The sequence below is a fragment of the Lampetra fluviatilis genome, chromosome 21, assembly GCF_964198595.1.
Source record: "Lampetra fluviatilis chromosome 21, kcLamFluv1.1, whole genome shotgun sequence".
In the NCBI taxonomy this organism is placed as follows: domain Eukaryota; kingdom Metazoa; phylum Chordata; class Hyperoartia; order Petromyzontiformes; family Petromyzontidae; genus Lampetra; species Lampetra fluviatilis.
In genome coordinates, this window is record NC_136295.1 from 10,849,003 (window position 1) to 10,866,787 (window position 17,785).

A 17,785-nucleotide genomic window follows, 5' to 3' on the forward strand; every position below is an offset into this window, starting at 1 on the left:
ATTTTATTTGTATATTCACACACCACACTGAAGATACCCATTTACGGCTGAGTCTACCTAGGGGAAGCCCAGCACAAATTCAGGCACCAGATGGGCTAGCAGACAGTGTCTTAGAATTGAAGCGCTCTTATTTCGTTGACTGGTACATTGCACACGTACGCTTCGCTGGCGATCGCTGTTTAACAGCCTCTGAACATCAACTCGGAGGGGAAGGGAGGTGAGACAAAGGCGGCCGGCAGTCGTAATGCCGACAGAACCACTCCCTCGTGTGCCGTTGGAGCCCTAATTGACACACACACACACATACAGAGACGCACACACACAGCAATTTATCTAATCTATCCTCGTGAGTGGCCCGCATTGGAAGTGGTTAATAATTGAGCGAGCGAGAGCTATGTTTGGACACTTAATGCGTGGTGTCTGTCTGCCCCCTGCTCCATTAGAGAACCAGGTGAGTCGAGCAAATGCCGAATATTTATGCCCCCGTTCGTCACATTAAGCAGCAGTGTACGTCTTTATAGATGCGGTGGTGGTGGGGGGGGATTAAGGGATTGATTAGATATTTTTTGTAATAGTTTTGGATACAAAAAACTGGCCGGATATCTTTCCCCAAAGAAATCGCCCAAATCGATTCCGCCTTCTTGGCCATTTCGGATGAAATCTGAATCTGAACCGAAGCCCCCCCCTCCCCACCCCTTAAACACGGGGGAGTGGGTTCTCTGAAACTAGTTTTGGTTGGTGGTGGAAATTACACATTTCTATGGCAGTGCCCATTCACTCCATGAACGCAACCAGCCGTTGATTTTTTTTTAATCTTCGTAAGTTGCACCGAAACGTCACATATTATTTTTTGGTGAGGCCGTGCCGTGAAAAAGGGTCATTGCCCAAAACGTCGCCTATTATATACTTTCCCTTGAAGGCGCCACAGCGTTATTGACAGATGTTTTGAGAATGTTGTTATCTGTGCTTGTGCACCACTGCGTATAACGGAAGTGCCACAGCATCACAAAGTAGTGCTCATTTTACTGATGCTTGTGATGATGATGATGATGATGGATCATGATCCTGATGATAGCATTGGTTAAATCAACCCTAGCCAGGATGTGAACTCATATTCTTACACATGTAAGCCCAACTGCTCGATTCGCAATGTTCGGTATAAAAGAATGATTCAGATGCTAAATCAAATACTGGCTTTTTCGTCCTCTGCACACACAATATAGAACATAATCAACGTTTTTGGGTAAGATCGCGTTATTTATAAATGTGTCATAACCCTCCACCACCCGACACGGCCAATCAGCAAAAAAGTGTCACGTTGACAAAAGTCAAATAGTTCACGACTTTAGCCCACCGGTGTGTTGAAGCGTGAAACCACAACATTGTAAATGTGTCGGGTGGTGGAGGGTTACGACACATTTATAAATAACGCGATCTAACCCAAAAACGTTGATCATGAATAATATTGATCGCGAAAGCCTACGTGTTAAACAATAAAGAACAGGCGTCTTCATATCGTATGGCTGATGTAGATGCAGAGCAGACAACTACAATTTCACATTCGGGTGGTCACGCCCAGATAACCGCGTCAAGGAGCAGTAGCGAAGTGTATCATCATTGCTCTGATGTCTCTCTTTCGTATTTGAGGATCGGGGCATTGCGTCGCTAGACGTTGTACGGTCTGTTCTGGATGACCACGGACGCACACTGCCAGAGAGTTTTCCACATCCGCATCTGCCACGGTTTTGTGCAGTCGATGCGGCTAAGGGTGGACCGTGAGCTTCGTGGAAGATCAAAACCCAGGGATATTCTGCGTTGAGGGCTTTCACGCTGTATATAGAACAGAGTTTTAATATTTATATACTGTATATATTGAACGACAGATACAATGTTTTATACGATATTGAGGAAGTGCTCTATGCGGTAACAGCATCTGATAGCCGAGCAGCATTTGCGTAACAAGACTGACGTTGCTGGAGAGACAACTTTGAAAGTCAACATCGTTGAAGCAAAAGCTTCTGGGTTAATGTTCCCTCAGAAAATCAACAGGCTGGTGGACTGAAACGAGATCGCATCGCTACGCGTGGAGATCATCGGAAGCAACGCTTGTTTAGCTTTAGGTATAAAATAGATTTTGCGCGTAATTCAACTTGACTGGGAGGTTGGGCACCACAAGCCAGATGGTGGTGGTGGTGGTGATGTATGTACTGTATGTTGAACTTCTTTCGCACAGCACGTAGCCAACCGTGCCAATCGGAGGTGCGGGGGAAGGACAAAGAAACTAAACACAAAAAGCAGTTCTCAAGAAATGATGATGATGATCAAACTGTTTGAGACTCGGCGATGCACTGCTGGTTCAATTCCACCCAAAGCCAAACTTTTCATATTGCAATTGGCAAAACATGATAATAGGCTTTTCCCCTTTTTTCTGGCAACAAAGCAGGTTTTAAGATGTTAAAACACCAAACTGAAACCTTTAACAAGGAATCATGTCTGCATTAACCACAATGCTTGTGGTCAGAATGCAAAAAAAAATAAACTCTGGTAATATATGCATTGTCTCTGAAACTGATTGGTCCACACCAGAGACAGCTTTCTTTTGAGCCTCGTCTCAAACGGTGTGAGACCAGAGGATGCCAAAAGGCGTACAGCCCAGGGACAACGCACTATCAGAGCAAAGAGAGCTCGGGGTGAGCATCTACATCATGGGACCTCCTTTGCCAGTACCAAAATATTATAATAAGTTTTCCCCTTTTTTCTGGCAACACAACAGCTGTGTTAAGATGTTAAAACACTAAACTGAAACCTTTTACAAGGAATCAAAACATCCCAATGTTTACTAATTTAACTCTTTTTTATTTTATTTTATCAGCTAAGGCCCACTGAGCCAAATAACTCATTTAGCAGAAGCGACCTGGCCATCACAAATTACAGCTCAGCGAAGTGGCTTGTCACGTGGGACATTTACAGCAAACCAAATACTCTAAACGCGTGATGTTGATTCTCTAAATGTGAAGGGGAAAAACCGGAGGACCCGGAGAAAAATCCACGCGACCGCGTGGGGGAGAGAGACGCAAACTCCAGACACACAGGGTCAGGATCCAACCCACGAGCTGCTACACACCAGCAAGACGCACCGCGCATTTCAGACGAGTGGGACGGCAGGAGCCACGCGATGAGGAGCCGGCGCCACCAACAATTGCCCGAGGTCTGCGGTCCTCTATATACGCTAAGGTGTTATTAGCCAATTAACGCGTGTGTATTACCCGTATTCGTCGGATTATCAGACGCACCCCAAATGTCTACTTGGTATGAATACAGTTATACAAATTTGGTCTCACATAAGGCGTACCTCCAACATTTGTTTTAAACTACAGGGACAAAACGCCCGTCTAGTAATCTAGACAATACAATATTAATGATTGGTATTTAGTTATTTCGCTCAGGGAGTGTGTACAGTGGTAAAGAATAACAACGGAGCGGCAGCAAAGGTATGGAACACGTCCGCAGGCTCCTGAGAGGTGGTGGCGGCGGCTTGGGGAGGCGTTCATCCAGCAGTGGATTGACCATTGCCGGTGACTCCAAAGACAAACATCCCCCGGAAGGCCTCAACAGACTGTAGGGGCAGGTGCTGCTATAGAGGCCGGCACGGCACACGAGGGGGTGGGTGGCCAACACCACTCCTACCGCGTGGCAAATTTGATGGAAAAATGTTTATACCCTTTCCATAGCAATGCGACGTGTCAACAAAAGCCGGTTAGCAAACTCGACACCCCACCGTCTCGGCTATCTTGGCTCGCGACGGGCTCCACTTACAGACGGGTGTACGCGATATTCCTTGATGAAATATCTAGATAATGTGTTAAAAATAAAATAAAAAATAAAAAGACCGGCCAAATATACCCTCCCCAAAAGTAATATGGTGAACTTCCATTGGCTCCCGTGAACCGGGCTGGCAAACCGCGCCTTGGCGTCGGCGCGTGTTTATGGGAGGCGCGGGAATTTAAATGGGGTTCCCATTAATACTTCAGCTAATATACACGCATGCATTATTGAGCGCGCATGCCATAACCCATCGGAGTTAACGTGCCCTGATTGAGATGCGAAGAGAAGAGAAAATAGTACGTCGAGATCGCTTGAAATATTCATCAGCGGAAGTTTGCACACACAAAAAATATAATTGCGTGCACGCGCGCGCAAAATTATTGGTCATGCGCACTTAACGCACGGCGGGGCCGACGTCGATACGAGGAGGTCGTTCAGAGCCGTTGTCTTCGGGGGGGCCTCCGCCCTTCCCGCATCGCTTTCTTCCTTCTGCGATATTTACGCGGCCGTCGAAAATCTGACAACGGGGGGGGGGGGGGGGGCCTCGAAGCGCCGTTCTTACACCGTTTGGCCTCAGTGCCGTGCCCTTGCGGCGCAGGTTGGCTTGCCCTTCAAAGGTCTGCTCTTTCATTCTCAACATCACCACAAACGTATATCAACAACAACAAACAATCAACAAACAAACAACAACAAACAAACAACAACAAACAAACAAACAACCACCGTCGTCCGGCATTAGATCGTCACCGCCCAAAAAAAAGTTTGCTACTTTTTTTTTATTTTACCAGCTCAGGTACCCACTGAACTATATGGCTCTTTTTTTTCAGAAGCGACCTGGCCACACACAAATGATAGCTCAACGATGTGGCTCATCGTGTGGATATCTATGGCAGCGGCCAAATGCTCTACAAGCATGTTTCTAAATGGGGGAAAAACCAGAGAAAAATCAACGCGACCACGGGGAAAGCACGCAAACTCCAAAGATACAGCAGGCCTCGGGGTCGGGATCGAACCCACAACCTCCTGTGTACCAGTCGAGGTAGTTAACATCTCCTAGCCACTGCTCAAAGTGGGTGCCACATCAATGCCCCATCACAACCGCCTCCTTCTAATGACATCCGCAACACTCTCCTATCCCACATTATATCCACAACTTCCAAGTTACTTTCACAAACCTCCTCCACCCTGCATGCTCGTCCCACTCATCACAACCACCTCCTCCTGATGACTGTATACGTATCTACAACGATGTTGTGGCTTTCTCGCCATTTTAGAACAATAATAAACACCATTCAGTCACAATCATATATGATTCACACGCGTAATAAAAATTCGGATGTTTTAAATTTTAAGGAAAATGTGGGATCTTTTCGCATTTTCAGATCATTTGGATGAGGTTATTTCTGTACGTGCCTTCGGGGTCACAAAAGTAATAACTTTACCTCACGCAACGTGACACCATTTTGGCGGGAAAACAACAAAATGGCGGGATATTAGCGGCATCGCTTCCCCCCCCTTTCTCGGAACAATCTGGAACAAGTCCGAAGCTCGGTGCCAAAAGCCAGATCTTCGTGGAAATTTTTCAGATTAGTCCGCAAACAGCAAGTACACCCCTCACATATACCAGCCAGTCACGTCACATATAAACACTTAGACAATAATATAACGAAGCAATCCCCAGGTTAGCATTTATATAACCGGCCTAGTCTGTGTGCCCTAAGCTGCTGCTAAACTTGGCAGGAACCCTCCTGGAATTAAAAGAGTCTCGATTATTCATTTCTGGGAAGATAGGGGCCGCCCATAAATGACGTCACGCGATTTTGGACGATTTTTTGACCCCCCCCCCCTCGTCACACGGCGTCACAAAAAGTCAGACCCCCACCTCAAATATGACGTCACAAAACTCTGCCGACCCCCGCCCCAAAACCATATTTCCATTTTGAAAATAAAACATGCTTCAAATCGCTTTAAACTATTGTCATTGTAGTGTGTATTTAATGTGGCGCTGCACTCTGATGTTGTAGGAGTGTTGTTATAACAATTAGTGTTATTATAACAATTCTATATTTATTTAAAGTTGCGCATTTTGATGTGACGTCACATTTCTAAACCCCCCCTCGTCACACATCGTCACAATTGTCTGACCCCCCCCCCCCCCCCTAGGTGCGTGACGTCATTTATGGACGGCCCCATAAATAAATACGTGGCATTGTTATTACATATAAAATGCCTGAGAACAGCTGAATATATGGGACAACACGCCTCAATGCCTATGCACCTCGCCTTCAGCGACTGGCACTGACCGGCGTGGTGAAGTATGGTCAAATAGCCCCCGCAAACTGCCCAGCGGCGGGAAGAGGCCCTCATCCAGCAGTGGATCAACAAACGGCCGTTGCTGTGCGCGCACGTGTTGAGTGGCGGTCAGCTTGGCATGAATGCTGAACTTCTTTTGCGCCATACGTAGCCAAACCAGGCTAATCGGTGGCAAACTTGGTATGAATGGGGGGGGGGAGTGGTGTGGTTTTGGGGGTGCTGTATCACACGCGCCCGACCGCCTTTGTCTCCTGGGTGTTAGTGTTCTCGACCGCACAGAGACTTGGCTGGAGTACTAATTTGTGCTGAGTGTACCTAAGGGAGGGCCAGACGTGGCCAATTTCCCAGCCCCCGCCTCTTCTCACCCTTGGGGCCCTGGTGCGTCACTGTTAGAGACCCACAGACTCAGATAGAGACCCACAGACTCACATAGAGACCCACAGACTCACATAGAGACCCATAGACTCACATAGAGACCCACAGACTCACATAGAGACCCACAGACTCGCATAGAGACCCACAGACTCACATAGAGACCCACAGACTCGCATAGAGACCCACAGACTCACATAGAGACCCACAGACTCGCATAGAGACCCACAGACTCACATAGAGACCCACAGACTCGCACAGAGACCCACAGACTCACATAGAGACCCATAGACTCACATAGAGACCCACAGACTCACATAGAGACCCACAGACTCACATAGAGACCCATAGACTCGCACAGAGACCCACAGACTCACATAGAGACCCATAGACTCACATAGAGACCCATAGACTCACATAGAGACCCACAGACTCACATAGAGACCCACAGACTCACATAGAGGTGCACAGACTCGCACAGAGACCCACAGACTCACATAGAGACCCACAGACTCACATAGAGACCCACATACTCACATAGAGATCAACAGACTCCCATAGAGACCCAAACTCACATAGAGATCCACAGACTCGCATAGAGACCCACAGACTCGCATAGAGGCCCACAGACTCACATACAGACCCACAGGCTCACATAGAGACCCACAGACTCACATAGAGGTCCACAGACTCGCACAGAGACCCACAGACTCACATAGAGACCCACAGACTCACATAGAGATCAACAGACTCCCATAGAGACCCAGACTCACATAGAGACCCACAGACTCGCATAGAGGCCCACAGACTCGCATACAGACCCACAGATTCACATAGAGACCCACAGACTCACATAGAGACCCAGACTCACATAGAGACCCACAGACTCACATAGAGACCCACAGACTCGCATATAGACCCACAGACTCACATAGAGACCCACAGACTCACAGAGACCCACAGACTCACATAGACACCCACAGACTCACATAGAGACCCACAAACTCACATAGAGACCCACAGACTCACATAGAGACCCACAGACTCGCATAGAGACCAACAGACTCGCATAGAGACCCACAAACTCACATAGAGACCCACAGACTCGCATAGAGACCAACAAACTCAGACAGACCACCTCGGACTCGGACATTCGTATAGAGACTGAGAGCCAAATACCCGCACGAGACTCGCACAAAGACACCGAAACTCGAATCGCGACCTTTGAACTCGCATAGCGACCTACGGACTCACAGATTCACAAAAGAGATCCACAGACACGCGTGCTGTCCATAGAGACCCTTGGACTCACACGGAGGCCAGACCGTTCCATACTGGTGTCATTATCTGGAAGACATTGCTGTTTTTGAAAATGATGTTTCTGCTGCGTATAGTCACTATGACCACTGTTTCATTGCTTTTATGGCTTTATTTTGGTGATTTTCGATAAGTTTTTTGGTTTGGCCATGTTTGTTTGTTGTAGTACAGAGTTAGACTGATGGCCTTAATCTAAGTTGTCTTGTGGTTGTTGTTGTTTGACTTGCAACCCACTAGAATTTTTTCACATTTTGTGTACGGTGCTTTTTCTGCAATATTTAGTGTCTTTTCTTGGATTTTCTGTTTGCACTCAGTCAAACACAAGATGTTTTTTGTTCATGTTTTTTGTTTGTTGCGGTTGCACCCGATTCAAGCGCCGAATGGCTCACATGGCTATACCTAATAAATGAACTTGAACTTTAAGATGTTTCTTGCTCGTGTTTTTGTTTTGTTGCGGTTGCACCCGAGTCAAGAGCCACATGGCTCACAGGGTCATACCTAATACACGAAACTGAAAACTGAAACTGAGGTCACAGTGCCAGTGGCACAGAGTGGCTGGCATGGGTCCTGGTGGAGCAAGAAAATCCTCCCCAGTGGAATGTTCCCTCCCGGGAACCCTTGGGGCCCCTCTGGGGCGTGGTACACCTCATCCACCACGCGTGCCAGGGGTCAAGAAGTTCGTGGCGAAAAAGAGTGGAGGAGGAGGATGGGACGTTGGTGCCAGGCCCAACGCGAGTCAGAGTCAGCCACGGGGGGTGACCGTGAGACGCGATTAAAGCGGCGGTCGCCACCTCGGCTCGCTCGGGTGCCTGCTGGGCCGGTGACTTGGTAGATGACTGGGTTTGTTGATGGGTGACTTGTATGTGAATACAGCAGATGGGTGAGTGACTTGGTAGGCGAGTGGGATTGTTGGTGGGTGACTTGTACAGTATGTAAATGGATGGATGGGTGAGTGACTTGGTAGGTGAGTGGGATTGGTGGTGGGTGACTTGTATGTAAATGGATGAATAGGTGAGTGACTTGGTAGGTGACTGGGTTGTTGGTGGATGACTTGTATGTAAATGGATGGATGGGTGAGTGATTTGGTAGGTAAGTGGGATTGGTGGTGGGTGACTTGTATGTAAATTGATGGATGGGTGAGTGACTTGGTAGGTGAGTGGGATTGGTGGTGGGTGACTTGTATGTAAATGGATGAATAGGTGAGTGACTTGGTAGGTGACTGGGTTGTTGGTGGATGACTTGTATGTAAATGGATGGATGGGTGAGTGATTTGGTAGGTAAGTGGGATTGGTGGTGGGTGACTTGTATGTAAATTGATGGATGGGTGGGTGATTTGGTAGGTAAGTGTGTGGGTGACTTGGTAGGTGAGTGGGTGGATAGATAAAAAGTGTGGGTGGATTGGTAAGATACTGGGTGAGTAGGTGGATAAGTGACTAGGCTATTCGGTGAATATCTGGGTGGGTGACTGATCCAGTGACGAGCTGGGTGTGTGGGTTTATTGGTGGGTGACTGGGTAATTGGGTGTCGACTGCATCATGGAGACACGGGTGTGTGTTCCCATTCGGAGCACTGTAATGTTCATCTCCACCACAACACCCACATGCATCCAAACTTCAGCAGAAGACAAAGATCCCCCGTGTAGCCTTTGACATACTGTTGGGGAAAGTGCTGTTCGCGAGCAGCGCCTACGAAGGCCAGAATGACAGACACACGCAAGGGGGTTGGTGGGCGGCACCACGCCCGGCCGCCTTTGTCTCCCCAGCACTGATGTCTATACATTGCACCGGGCTGAGTCGACCTCGAGGAGGCCCAGGACGGGTTCAGATAATCGCCACTGATGTTGGCCGTGAGCGGGGATCGAACTCAAGCCGCCGGGTTCGCAGCGCAGAGCGCTGACCGCTACACTCAGCTGCTTGCACACAGACAAAGTTCCCCCATGTAGTCTTAACAGACTGTAGGGGCAAGTGCTGTTTGCGAGCACCTATGAAGGCCAGAACGGTGCACGAGGGGGTGGGTGGCCAGCACTACGCCGGACCGCCTTTGTCTCCCCAGTGGCGATGTTTACACACTGCACCAGGTACTCATTTGAGGCTGAGTCGACCTAGGGGAGGCCCAGGACCGGTTCAGATAATCGTCACTGGTGTTTGCCGTGAGCAGGAATCGAACCCGGGTCGCCGGGTTGATAGCGCAGCGTGCTAACTACTACACTATCGCTCCCCACATATAGACACACACACACAGAGACACACACACAGACAGACACACACATAGAGACACACAGACACACACAGACAGACACACACATAGAGACACACAGACACACACATAGAGACACACACACAGACAGACACACAGACACACACAGACAGACACACAGACACACACACAGACAGACACACACAGAGCGATCTCGTCTCCTCGCTTGCGTGTTTATGGAAATCTGCCCGCGTCTTCCCGGTCACACGGTCGGCATTACACAGATAGGTTTCGGTATCGAATGCGCACCTGGGCTTAGGCCAGGCAGAAAATGATGGGGGGGCTCTGAAGTGGGGGGGGGGCTATTGGCCCCATCGCCGCCCCCCCACTCCTTTCGACCCTAAATCTGGTATGTTATTGATAGCAGAGAAAATATATTGAACGTTTTTTTTTGTTCATGAATGCGAGGCGCTATTTAAAACGATTGAAGTTTCGCCCACCCCACCACCCACCACCCCACCACCACCCACCACTCCTTGGGAAGTTTCTACATCCGCCTTTGTATCTCTCGGAGCGCGCTCTGGCGAGGAACGGGAGCTCTGCCATGAGTCTCTTTTGGCTCCTCGTCGCTTAACCCCCCCCCACCAACATTCTGGATTCGTGATTCGGGTTGACTCCACTTCCTGTGTAACAATACGAACTGGGGGCCTTGTGAGACACAGTACGCGTTTGCGGTGTGCATCATCCCACATCTAAATCCAGTGGCGTCAAAGCTACATTATCAGTGACGTAGTAGCTACGTTATCAGTGATGTAGTAACTACATTATCAGTGGTGTAGTAGCTACATTATCAGTAGTGTAGTAGCTACATTATCAGCTCAGGGTGATGGGCAATCGATCAGGGTGCCCCCCCCCCCCCAAATATTAGATTTTTCTCGCCACGGTCGCACCTAGGGCTATGCTCAATCACGGCTCCTCTTGCTTGATCACATCCTTACACAATCATCTCGCCCATTTACACCAGTTGCTGAAAGCATTTCTGATGGTTGGTTATCAAGGAGGTAGCTTTGGCCACCTGGAGTGTGTGTTTGAAGGGAGGGGGGGTTGAGGGGGCCAGGCACCCCCCTGTCCTCAACGCTCATCACTCTCCTCCAAGTGAGGTGCGCATCTCAGCAGCGCTGGGCAGGGCCATCTCGCGAGGGTGCAGAGGCCGTAGCAGCGAGCGATCGGCTACGCACCGAAGCTAAACAATTTGATTTCACCAGGTGAGGCCCACCGAGCTGCATCACGAGGTTGTGTCTCTTTACACGCAAAGTGCTCGCCCACAAATGAACCGCAAGTGCCATCTGCTGCTGATCTTGTCAAAGAGTGCAAATCACCATCACTCGAACTCCGGTGGTCATCCACGTTACGGATGTTTTGGCCGCCGGCCATCGAACAAAAGGCGGCGGTCATCGCGTCGCGCGCTTGCGGATGCGCTTCTGCGGCCGTCTGGAACGCTCTGCCTGCGGATATTAGGAAACAACTGCAGCTAAATCACCCGGGTTGAAATTCACTTCTTTAAAACTGCTTTTGTGCGTTTAGTTTGTCGTGCTTCCCCTCCGATTAGCATGGTTGGCTACGCACGGCGCAAAATTAAATTCAACATACATACGACGCAACTCAGAACAGGGCTTGGAAACAAATCGTTCCATTTATGGCTGCTGCACGCAAGCTGATCGTATCGCCCCATCTCCGCGGTGGACTGCTCCTCTGGGACACTCTGGGCACGGCGGTGACACCACTCGAGTGATACGCCAGCTCACCCTGAGAGTCACGTGACAGTCGCCACGATCGACGTCGCCATCTGCCCTCAGGGACATCCCCGCAGTATCAGTCGGCGCGCACTTTCTAACACCCGTGGGCGCTTTCGCGACCAATATTAAGATTCTTAAAATAAAAAGTTGTATCAGATCTCCGCATGGAGTAGAATGTGCGTCCTACAACCCCCTCCGCCACCCGAAGCAGCTGTCACGTGATGAACACGTTTAACAGCTGACTTAGCCCGACGTTTCGCTCCTAGTCACGGTCTGCGGGTCTCACATCGTCAGGCAAAATCGCTAGACTCGTGAAAACGTCCTCCGGTGCCCGGTGCCTTAAGCATCGCCCGCGCTGTGGCGATGCAGTCCCATCGCCACCTTTGTCGCCGCCTGGGTTTGACTCTTTCTAACACCTCCGGGACCTCTTGAATACCACTCCGATGCGTGTCCCTTTGCAGAGAACCACAGTTTAGAGTAATTTCTCTCACTGGCCACGCTTGCGTATTGCACGCGCGCGGGCGGACGGGCGGCCGGACCACTCGCTCCCAGGTGCGTGGTCACTGCTGATGACGCGTCGCGTGCCTCCGATTAGCAAGCTTGGCTACGTACGGTGCGAAAGAAGTTCAGCATGCCTACATACAAATAACATGCAACTCAGGTGAAGGTGAGCAGAGACGTTGCAGATGTCACCTGACAGGAAGAGGTGGTGCAGAACGAACGGTTGAGGCTGGCAATACAGGTGAGTCGGTTCAAATGACAAAGAGATCAGAGACCAGGCGGTAGTGGTGATGAGATCAGGCAGGCTATACGGAGATCCCGTGCAGTTAACCCAGACCACACAGGTAACGCAACAAAGTTAGGTATCCCTTTTCCGTTTTAGTTTGTTGACCTTCCCACGGCACCTCCGATTAGCACGGTTGGACACGAACGGTGCGAAAGAAGTTCAACGTACACGCGCACGCACATACGTGCGAGGAGCTTGCAAATTTTTTTCTGAAATTTTTTTCTGACATTTTTTTTTATTTAAAGCTTTCGTGACTGCAGGGATTCATATTCTTGGTTCTTTCGGTAAAGTCACGTAGAAGGGAAATAATAAAATAATACAAATATAAAACAATAAAAATTCTCACGACGTTTCGACTGCAACACAAGCAATCCTCATCAGGTGTGAAATCCACAGCAAGAATTTTTTTTCAAATTTTCAAATTTTCTTGCTGTGGATTTTACACCTGATGATGATTTTTTCAAACTTTCTTGCTGTGGATTTCACACCTGATAATGATTGCTTGTGTTCCAGTCGAAACGTCGTGATAATTTTTATTGTGTTTTGTTTTTATTATTTTATTGTTTTTTATTGTTTTTATTATTGTATTACTTCCCTTCTACGTGACTTTACCGAAAAAACCAAGAAGATGGAAACGCTGTACATCCACAGGCGCTGTGGCGCTAAATGCACCGCGCACAACACAAAGGAAAGTCACGTGGTGATGGCGGTGGTGCGGTGGTGGTCATCGCGCACGCCACGGTGACAGCGAGGGAGAGAGAGGGCTGGAGAGAGAGGGCTGGAGAGAGAGAGAAAGAAATACATTTTTTAAAATAATAATATTACAAATATTACATAGAAAACATAGGGGGAACATAGACATGGAGTAGAGAGAGAGGGGGTAGAGAGAGAGGGGGGTAGAGAGAGAGGGGGGGTAGAGAGAAAGGGGTAGAGAGAGAGGGGGTAGAGAGAGGGGGGGTAGAGAAAGGGAGGGGGCGGTAGAGAGGGGGGGGGTAGAGAGAGAGGGGGTAGAGAGAGAGGGGGTAGAGAAAGGGGGGGGGGGCGGTAGAGAGGGGGGTAGAGAGAGAGAGGCAAGTGGTAATGAGAGCAGAGCGTGAAATCTTTTGTGAAATCTTTCATTTAAAAAGGAGGGTGGGCGGGTTACATAAAGCAAAGCATAAAAAAAACGAAATGATGAACGAAGCAAAGTGCCGACGACACCGAGCATCTTCTTGTTTCCTCTGATCGTAAAAAAAGAGAACGAGAGAGAGAGAGAGAAAGAGCGAGCGAGCGAGCGAAAGGTTGGGAACCGCTCTTCTGAAATCCATTCAACAAAACTCGTCTGCGGTCGGAAGCGGCTCGCCGTCGGTGTCCGGGAGTGAAAGGGAATTCGGGGCACTCGACCGCGTGGAATCCAATCCCTCCCGGCCGTTATCAAGCGATTTCCGCTACGCGGACGAAATCCGAATTCAAAATCTCTGGTTTCTTAACGGAATACCACCCCGCCATCATCCCCCTCGCAAAAGCACCACCCACCCCCCGCCTCTCGCTACCCCCCCCCCCCGCCCCCCCCGTAACAACAAACAGAAAAAAATGTATTCTTGGTTCTTTCGGTAAAGTCACGTAGGTGAAAAAATAAAATAATAAAATAATAATACAAAAAATAAGAATAAAATAAATTGAAATAACTAAAGTAGTGATTTAATTTAGTTGTTTCTGTTTTAAATTGTATTCTTATTTTGTATTTTTATTTTATTCATATTTTTATTATATTTTTTCATCTACGTGACTTTACCGAAATAACCAAAGAGTATGGATCCTTGCAGTCACGAAAACTTCAAATCGAGTTGAAACCGTTCCTTACCTACAGTGGGCAGTTCACCAGCATTGATTCACGGGATCCTGACACTTTAGTGATGAGACACTAAATATTCTTGGTTCTTTCGGTAAAGTCACGTCGTGAGAATTGTTTTATTGTGTTTTGTTTTTATTATTGTATTACTTCCCTTCTACGTGACTTTACCGAAAAAACCAAGAAGATGAATTCCTGCAGTCACGAAAGCTTTAAATCGAAATGTACAGCGTTTGTTTATTTGTTTGCTGGTGACTTTGTGTATTTCGTATCGGAATCGTCTCGAGTGCTGTGAGCTGCTGGCGGCAATAGAAGTTGTTTAAAAAGTCAAAAGTCTTTCTCGCCGTCGCTCTCGCTCTGTGCGCGTTGAATGTGTCCGTGGTGATCACAGACGAATCATACTACGCGTTGCTCATTTCACCTCGCCCACAGCTCACCTCGCCACAGCTCACCACAACTCACCACACCTCACCACACCTCACCACACCTTACCTTGCCACGGCATAGCATTAGCTCACCTCACCACACCTCACCATAGTCTACCACGTCATCACCACACCTCGTCATCACCACACCTCGTCATCACCACACCTCGTCATCACCACACCTCGTCATCACACCGCGTGACCACACCACGTCACCACACCTCGTCATCACCACACCTCGTCATCACACCACGTGACCACACCTCGTCATCACACCACGTGACCACACCTCGTCATCACACCACGTGACCACACCACGTGACCACACCTCGTCATCACACCACGTGACCACACCACGTGACCACACCTCGTCACCACACCTCGTCATCACACCACGTGACCACACCTCGTCATCACACCACGTGACCACACCTCGTCATCACACCACGTGACCACACCACGTGACCACACCTCGTCATCACACCACGTGACCATACCTCGTCATCGCACCTCGTCATCGCACCTCGTCACCACACCTCGTCACCACACCTCGTCATCACACCACGTGACCACACCTCGTCATAACACCACGTGACCACACCTCGTCATCACACCACGTGACCACACCACGTGACCACACCTCGTCATCACACCACGTGACCATACCTCGTCATCGCACCTCGTCACCACACCTCGTTATCACACCTCGTCATCACACCTCGTCATCACACCACGTGACTACACCTCGTCACCACACCACGTGACCACACCTCGTCACCACACCTCGTCATCACACCTCGTCATCACACCACGTGACCACACCTCGTCATCACACCACGTCATCACACCACGTGACCACACCTCGTCACCACACCACGTGACCACACCTCGTCACCACACCTCGTCATCACACCACGGGGCCATTCTTTTAAAAACAACAGCCCCCTAAGCAGGAGGATGCGAGTCAGCGAGAGACGAGGGGGGAGAGAGAGGATAGCTGTGAGGGCTGAAATCATTCTCAAATTAATAAATTGCTCATTGATAGAGATAGATTAGCGTTAGGTAGACGTTGGGGAAAGAGAGTGTCAGGAGTAACTGTAGATATCGAGAGAGTGAATTACAATACAGTCCCCTGATAAAATAAAAAAAACTAATAACGATCTATTTTTATTTTACCAGGTAAGGCCAACTGAGCTATACGGCTATTTTTCCTGAAGCGATCCGGTCACAAATGATAGTTCAACGAAGTGACTTATCACGTGGAAATCTACAGCAGCCAAAACATTTATAGCAGCCAAACGTGGAGGGGAAACCCGCAGGAACCGGAGAAAATCCACGCGACCTTGGGGGAGAGAGAGAGAGAGAGACACGCAAACTCTAAATATACAGCAGGCGTCAGGGTCGGGATCGAACCCACGACCTCCTGCATACCAGGCGAGGGAGTTAACGTCTCCTAGCCACCGTGATGATGATGATGAGAGAGAGATACACGCAGACTCCCAATACACAATAGGCGTCAGGGTCGGGATCGAACCCACGACCTCCTGCACACCAGGCGAGGGAGTTAACGTCTCCTAGCCACCGTGATGATGATGATGAGAGAGAGATACACGCAGACTCCCAATACACAATAGGCGTCAGGGTCGGGATCGAAGCCACGACCTCCTGCATACCAGGCAAGGTAGGTAACATCTCCGAGCCACCGTGGTGATGATGATGGAGAGAGAGACACGCAAACTCCAAATATACAGCAGGCGTCAGGGTCGGGATCGAACCCACGACCTCCTGTATACCAGGCGAGGTAGTTAACATCGTCTAGCCACCGTGGCACCCCTATGATTTGGTGATGCTTCTGGTACAAACTCAACGCGTTCGTCATTTACACTGAGTGGCCTCCTTCATAGCACTTGTTAGAGAGTGGCAAAGAGATTTGGGTAGGTAGATAGATAAAAAAAAACATTTTAAGAAAAAGTGAGATATCAAGATATCTCGACTGACGAATACTTATAAAATAACCTGAAAAATGATCAATTATTAAACGTTAAATGTTGCATCACGTAATCATGATTAGTAATATTAATCGACTTGATTTGGTAATTGCGCTCAAAGGGGTTATGTTTCACAGGCGGGCATAGCACGATTGGCTACGTACGGTGCGAAAGAAGTTGAACTGACGTACACATAAATACGTGTAGTCCCAATTGAGTAATTTCCCGAGTAACTTTTCAAACTTGTTCAATTTGACACCTTCGGATGACGTCAGGAGCTCTTTAACATCCACTCTGATGCAGACGGCGCGTAGTAGTCGTCGTAGTGTGTGTACGGTTCATACAACACCAGTGCAGTATTAACCAGGGCGGCCTGGTCGTTTCGAACCGCGAACCTCTGCAACAAGCGGCATATGCGCCATCGGTCACCGGGCAAAATACAGGACGAGTTTTGGTTGGGAAAACCCCTTAATTGTACGTGCATGTTGTTGCCTGTCGGGTTCCAAAATACCAACGCTTTCAGTCGTGGAGTGACGCTCACTGCACGCTGTACGTATTGCAATTTCTCTTGAATCGTAAACAAAAATAACGATGAGATGGCATGAAAATGCTTGGGTTCGGTGGCTGACTGGGCAGTTTGGTAGCTTGGTTTATAATAGGTGGGTAACTCTGTGGTTGGGTTGGTGGCTGGAGTGGGTGAGAAGGGGACTGGGAGGATAGATTCGATGGGTGAGTGACTTGGTGGCTGGGTGAGTGGATAGAGTGGCGAGTGGCTTGGTGACGACTGGCTGGCTGGATCTATAGGGAAGTAACCCGGTGACTTGGTCGGATGGGTGGTGTATTGGTGGTGCCGCTGAATGAGTTGGTGGATGAGTTGGTGGGTGGCTACTTTGTTAGCTCGCTAGCTGGGTGGCTGGCTGGGTTGGTGAGTGGCT